The sequence below is a fragment of the Myxine glutinosa genome, chromosome 8 (assembly GCF_964187855.1).
Source record: "Myxine glutinosa chromosome 8, kmMyxGlut1.1, whole genome shotgun sequence".
Lineage (NCBI taxonomy): Eukaryota > Metazoa > Chordata > Myxini > Myxiniformes > Myxinidae > Myxine > Myxine glutinosa.
In genome coordinates, this window is record NC_136268.1 from 63,659,518 (window position 1) to 63,665,517 (window position 6,000).

The window sequence follows — 6,000 nt, forward strand, 5'->3', positions numbered from 1 at the left end:
GCCAAAGATTTCAGTTTTCACGTCAGACCACAGAATATTTTGCCCCATGCTCTGAGTCTTTCACGTGCCTTTTTGCAAACACCAGGCATGCTGACATGTGCCTTTTTCTTCGGAGTGGCTGCCGTCTGGCCACTCTCCCATAAAGCCTAGATTTTTGAAGTTCTGCAGAGACTGTTGTCCATCCGGGAGTTTCTCCCATCTCAGCCAAGGAACTCTGTAGTTCTGTCAGAGTGGTCATTGGGTTCTTGGTCACCTTCATGACCAAGGTCCTTCTGTCCCGGTTGCTCAATTTGGTCGGACAGCCAGTTTGGTCCCCCCGTGAAATCGTGTGGAGTAAAATATTGATTCCACGTTTTGAAGTTAACTTCCCTTTTAATCTGGTTTTGAGCATTTTATTTTATTTGAGCATTTTATCAAAACAACGGGTTCACCACTTTTACGTCCACCAACTAATCAAGCACGTATTTGATAGCAAAAGCCAGTGCTGGGTGATCATCGCTATAGGAAGGATAATCATGCTTTAGATTTATTATCGTGATAACGATAATGGAAATTAATTATCGCAATAACTGCTGTGCATGCAAAGTTGGAAAATCGCATCTTGAACCTGGATATTGCGATACATTGACTGCGTTTAGCTTCTCTCAAAAAAAACCAAAAAAAAAACACCTTTAGAGGCCATTTTTCCCCGCAAAGCGGGGGTTGGCCTTTTCGGGGACCGTGGTAGTTGTTGTTTTTTTGGTCCCCTTTTTGAAGCAATGTTTTACGGCCGGATGCCCTTCCTGACGCCAACCCTTTTTGCCGCCTTCAACGCTTCTCTCAAAAAAAGAAGCTTCTCTCAAAGATATACCAATATTAAATGCAACATTATACGAGCACGGCTCTTGGTAGAGTGAATACCTCCGCCAGGCTGAACAGTTTATGTTTTGTATCCCACTGATCGGCTGGATCTGGATTCGGACCTGAACCAAAATCTAATCGGCTTGTTCTTGTCACCTAAGCAACTCATCCACCAAGTTTTGTCATAACTCGTCCACAACTTTTTCTAATTATCATGTTATATACCGCTTTTTGCCCGATCTCCGTTTCTCAAGACCGAACTCTCTTATCTGTCTCCCTCTTCCAAATCCTGGTGGCGTCTGGTCAAATCCGTTTCTGGTGTTTGTTCCCCCTCCATCCCCTCCCTTACCTCAAACGGCTACACAGCTGACTCCGCACGTGAAAAAGCTGAATGCCTCAACTCTGTGTTTGCCTCTAAATCTTGTGTCCCAAACCCATCCCTCTCTGTACCCACCATACCCAGTCGTACCCTGCTGCTCCTGGACTCCGTGTCCTTTCCTCCTGACAAGGTGGAAAAGTTTCTGTCAACCCTCGACTCTGATTCTGCAACTGGACCCGACGGCATCAGCCCACGGGTCCTAAAATCCTGCTCTGCTGCTCTGTCTCACCCTCTCTCTGTTCTCTTCACCCTCTCTTTTGCTCAAGGTCAACTGCCATCTGCTTGGAAATCAGCCAACATCACCGCTTTGCACAAAAAAGGTGCAAAAACAGATCCTAGCAACTACAGACCAATCAGCCTTCTCCCAATTATCAGCAAAGTCATGGAATCCATCATTGCTTCGGATATGAAATCTTTCCTCTTCTCCAATGGCTTGATCTCTGATCATCAATTTGGTTTCAGACCAGGTCACTCTACTCTGGACATGCTGCTTCTGCTGTCTCAACAATGGATGGAGGTCCTCAATGCCAAACAGGAAATTAGAGCTGTCTCCCTCGACATATCACGTGCCTTCGACACGGTCTGGCACCCCGCTCTGCTCACCAAACTCTCCTCCTTTGGTATCCATGGAAATCTCCACGCATGGCTGGCGGACTTCCTCTCTAGTCGTCGTCAACGTGTGGCCCTGAATGGGTTTCTCTCATCTCCTCTTCCTGTTCAGGCTGGAGTTCCCCAAGGCAGTGTTCTGGGCCCCGTGCTTTTTCTGGTCTTCATCAATGATCTCTCTGACTCTCTCGAAAATCCTCTCTATCTCTTTGCTGATGACTCCACTCTCTGCCGCTCCATTCCTCTTCCCTCAGATCGGCAGTCTGCTGCCTCCTCACTCTCTGAAGACCTGGACAAAATCACAGACTGGTCAAACAAGTGGAACATGTCTTTCAATCCTGACAAATCTCACACTCTTACTATGTCTCTCCGAAAAGATCGACTGGACAACCCTCCCATCTACTTTCTCAACAATCCTCTCCAAGAAGTTCTGTCGCTCAAGATTTTGGGTCTCACTATCTGCCATGATCTTTCTTGGGAAAACCACATTTCCAAGCTGGCCTCCAAAGCCAGTCGCCGACTGGGCATCCTCCGTCGTGCGAAGTCCTTCCTCGGCACACCTGAGCTCCTCACCACATACAAGGCTTTCATCCGCAGCTCAATGGAATACTGTTCTCCCCTATGGGCCGGTGCTCCTGCCTCACACCTAGCTCGGCTTCACGCTGTTGAAACCAAAGCTTTCAGAATTATTGGAATCTCCCGCGATGAAGCTATCTCTGAGGGCCTTTCACTCACTCACCGCAGGCAGGTAGGTGGTCTTTCTGTCTTCTACCGACTCCTCTCCGGCCTTGCACCCCCAGCTCTCTCTGTGCTCTGTCCCCCAAATATTCCTACAGGTCGCACAAGATCTGCCTGCAACCCTCTGATGGTTAAACTGCCAAAATCTCGGCTCTCTGCTCACCTTCACTCTTTCATTCCTCTTTTCTCCCGCCTCTGGAACAAACTCCCTCACTCCCTTCAATCCCACTCCTCCCTCCAGGTCTTTAAAACAGCTGTTCACCACCATCTCTTATCTTCCCCCATCCAAAACCTTGATCTTTTCTACCCCCGCTAATTCACCCCAGATCCACCTTGTTTGAAATTCCAACTTCTTTCCTGGAAGTCCTGGCAGTGTCCATATGTTTTATACCTCTCCCACCGCCCCCTTCCCACGCCCCCCCCCCCCAAGCCCTCGCCCTCTCTCAGATCTCTCGATGTCTCCATGTCTCTCGGTCACTGCTCTCAAATGTTGTGTTTGTGTCCTTCCCCCTCTCTCCCCATCTTGTCTACCGCTCCCTATGTTATATGTTTTATGTGTCGGTTTGTCTTTCTGTGTGATTAATGTTCGCTCTTTCACGAGCCTCGACCTTGTATACAAAAAAAAAAAAAAAAAAATCTCTCAATGGTGAAGAATCACTTGAAAAAGTAAACAATTCTCGTGTCCGAATCCATATTCAGATTTTCACCAAAGTCGAATCGATTCGGTCTTGTCACACACCCAACCTGTCGACCAATTTTCGCCCAAATCCGTCCACAAGTTTTTGAGAGATATCGTGCTATATATCGGTTTTTAGCCCTATCACTCACCCAGCGAGAACACCCAGCGAGGCCTTCATCGGGGCCAAGCGAGCAAGGGCGTGTCGGGACCTGGTTCGCGCCATTGACCGAGTGGTTCGCACCAACCGGAGCTGTTTTCGGATGACGTGCTGATGTCCTTGGACTTCGCGCCAGGCTCTGGCCCCGACCGGGCCGACGTGGTGTGTGGTGCTGATATTTTGAGAGGCTTGATTTAATACCCCAACCTCTCAACCCCACCTCCTTTTCTGCGACCCCGCCGTTATTATTTGCTAGTATTTTTTTTTTTTTTTTTTTTTTTTTAGTGAAAGCCCACAATATATTATATCCTTATATATATGTGCGCATTATATATATCTCTATATATAAAGGAGTGTGTGTGTGTGTGTGTGTGTGTGTGTGTGTGTGTGTGTGTGTGTGTGTGTGTGTGTGTGTGTGTGTGTGTGTGTGTGTCTGTCTGTCTGTCTGTCTGTCTGTCTGTCTGTCTGGATGTCCGCTTATAACTCAAGAACTACACATCGGAGAAAAGTTTTAGACAGATTCGGAATCAGCATAAAATCCTGGTGGTTTTCGGCTCCTCTGTATTTTAATATCAATGGTTTAAAAAACCGCGCCAGCTGCAATTCCATGGGGTAGTTTGTGGCGGCGCTATTGCCCCTTTCCGATCCCGCGGTTGCGCGTACGTACAGTATACTGTACGTACATATTTATATATTTTTAATGTGCTTTTTATTGTATTTTTAATTGTTTTTTAGCTTCTTTTATTGTTAATTTATGTACTATTGTATTTATTTTAAATATATTTTTAAGGAAAACAAATGTTTTCACGTCCGTAGGAGTGACGGAAAGTCGCACATAATGACAAAATGCGCGCCATTTTTTCGCGCCAAGAACGAATAAACGGTAGTTGAGATTTTATTCGAATTCGAATTCCATTAAATTTCAACTGTTGGAAACAATAATTATTTCAATGGAAATTGAAATAATTATTGTTTCCAACAGTTGAAATTTAATGGAATTCGAATTCGAATAAAATCTCAACTAAAAAAAAAAAACGTCGCGTTTTAAAATTATGACGTCATCAGCGTATTTCGTAACGTTAATTTTTCAACTTTGCCGACTGACTTCCGACTTCCGGGTTCGGAATGCGGGACCAATGCCATTTGACAGGGAATAAAAAATAAATGCGACATTCAATTGACGATAATGACTTCCGACTTGACTCCCCCCTCCCCCTCCCTCCTCCCCCCTTTCTCCCTCCCCCCTCCCCCTCCCCTCCCCTCCCCCTCCCCTCCCCCTCCCCTCCCCCTCCCCCCTCTCCCCTCCCCCCTCTCCCCTCCCCCCTCCCCCCTCCCCCTCCCCCCTCCCCCTTCCCCCTCCCCCCTCCTCCCTCCACTCCCCCCTCCCCCTCCACTTCCCCAACCCCTCCCCCCTCCCCTCCCCCCTCCCCTCCCCCACCCTTCCCCCCTCCCCCTCCCCTCCCCCTCCCACTCCTCCCTCCCCCCTCCCCTCCCCCTCCCTTACCCCCATGGCCCTCCCTTTCCCCCCTACCCCCTCCCCTCCCTGCCCCCTTTCCCCCTCCCCACCCCTCCCCCTCCCCCTCCCCTCTCCTCCCACCTCCCCCTCCCCTCCCCCCTTGCTCCCCCTTCCCCCCTCCTCCCCCTCCCCCCCTCTTCTCTCCTCTCCTCCTCCGCCCCCCTCTTCTCCCCACCTCCCCCTCTTCTCCCCTCCCCCCTCTTCTCACCTCCCCCCTCCCCCCTCTTCTCACCTCCCCCCTCCCCCTCCCCTACCCCCTCCCCTCACCCCTTCCCCTCCCCACTTTCTCCATCCCCCCTCCCCCATTTCTCCCTCCCCTCCCCCTAACCCCCTCCTCCTCCCCCTCTGATCCCCCCTCCCCTCCCCCTCCCCCTCCCCTCACCCCCTTCCCCTCCCCCCTTTATCCATCCCTCCCCCTCCCCTTCCCCCTCCCTTCCCCCCATGCCCCTCCCTTTCCCCCCTACCCCTCCCCTCCCCCTCCCCCTCCCCCCTCCCCCTCCCCATCCCCCCCTCTTCTCTCCTCTCCTCCTCCCCCTCCCCCTCCCCCCTCTTCTCCCCTCCCCCCTCTTCTCCCCTCCCCCCCTCTTCTCCCCTCTCCCCTCCCCACCCTCTCCTCCCCCCCCCCCCGTTCCCCTCCCCTCCCCTCCCTTCCCCCGCCCGGCAATGCCGGGTACTTCCCATGGCCAGCTGTACATGGGCTGCTCGAGGGTTGGAAAACCAAGCAATCTTTGTGTTGGCACCAAGAAAACCAGAAATGTTGTATACCAAGAGGTTTTGAGAAATTGACAATTGACAAAACGTCATGTAGGAAATGTACTGTGATATTGCTCTAAAATATATACACAAAGAATTAAGTTAAGCACCCCTACACAACGAATTAAGGTAAGCACCCCCTAATATATATTCTTTGTGTATATGTATACATTGGCATATATTCTAAGGTATGTGAGATCAAATAATGATTGGTATGACATTAGCAATTATCCATTGATGAAATTGAGTGATCAAAGTGAAAAAAAGTGATTGGTTGAGTCAGTGATCCGATCACGTGGGTCCTACACACGTTATTGACGCAAAGATCGCTA

General features: G+C 49.9%; 1 protein-coding gene across 2 annotated transcripts in view; it reads left to right on the forward strand.

The window, feature by feature from the left end:
* The window catches only part of TM9SF3 (transmembrane 9 superfamily member 3), a 124,843-nt gene that overhangs the window by 110,862 nt on the left and 7,981 nt on the right, over positions 1-6,000 (forward strand). The window lies entirely within an intron of this gene.